At 47.5% G+C, this 1,064-nt stretch overlaps 1 pseudogene; it reads right to left on the reverse strand.

Moving 5' to 3' along the window:
• Window positions 1–260: 260 nt before the first annotated feature.
• On the reverse strand, window positions 261–756 carry LOC114027830 (annotated as a pseudogene).
• Between the last annotated feature and the right edge of the window lie 308 nt (window positions 757–1,064).

The following is a 1,064-nucleotide window of genomic DNA, read 5'->3' on the forward strand; positions in this document are numbered from 1 at the left end:
AGAACACGCCAAAGTCCCCACTCCCACCCCTCCTTCCCACAGTCAGCAACAGCTTCACTTCCCTAAGGACCAGTCCTCTTCAATAAGATAACTGAGACATGCTCCTTATTCCCACGTTTGGAGATGAAATAACCCTTCCTCAGAAAGACACAGGATGGACCAATGGGGGCTAGATGGGTGGGGACTAGAGTTTTTTTTGTTTTGTTTTGTTTTGTTTTTTTTTAAGGAGGGCCTCAAGGGAAAACAAAAGCAGGCCCAGCTCAGCAGCCAATTAGCTTCTTGAGGAAAGCCTCCAGCTGGTCTTCATCTTTGATGCCTACAAACTTGTCCACCACGTCCCCATTCTTGATGGCCAACACGGTTGACACAGCAGAAACCTCATGCTCATTGACTAGGTCTGTGTTGTTGTCAATGTCCACCTTGGCCATCAACACTTTCCCCTCCTGCTTTGCCACCATTTTCTCTAACCTGGGCCCCAAGATCTTGCAGGGATCACACCACTGTGCATAGAAATCCACAACTGCCAGTGTCTCACTGTTGACAACTCTGTCCTGAAAGTAGAGACCATCCTGGATGTTAAACATAACCTTTGAGATCTTGATGGTGGAGAATGTCTGGGACAAACTGGGTGCAGCTGGATCTACCTGGGTTGCCCTGGGCTGGAACCTCAGGAGGAAGATGTTCCCAGAGACACTGAGGGAGCTTCCTGGACAATACAGGGGCCAGGAATCTCGAGAGGACCATATGCTAAGCCATCTTCATGATAGGGTGCTTGAGTGGTTGTACTAAGACCCCAATTCCTTGACTTAGTGAAGACCAGAGACTTCAGACAAGCCCCGAGACTTCAGACAAGCCCCACATTGGGCTCCATAAATGTTGCAGTCTGAGAAGTTGAGACCCCTCAAAGGCTAGAGTACAGGACAGGGTAGTCTGGAATGAATTCACAGACTCAAGCATTCTCTAAGTCAAGTTGGCAAAAAGTTTATTGTTACACTTTTCAGCAGGCAAGGATTCTTAAGGAACTGTGACCTTAGAGGGGTACAGTTAAAGTTTATATAGGATAA

Source organism: Vombatus ursinus, unplaced genomic scaffold, assembly GCF_900497805.2.
Source record: "Vombatus ursinus unplaced genomic scaffold, bare-nosed wombat genome assembly UNPS02004827.1, whole genome shotgun sequence".
Lineage (NCBI taxonomy): Eukaryota > Metazoa > Chordata > Mammalia > Diprotodontia > Vombatidae > Vombatus > Vombatus ursinus.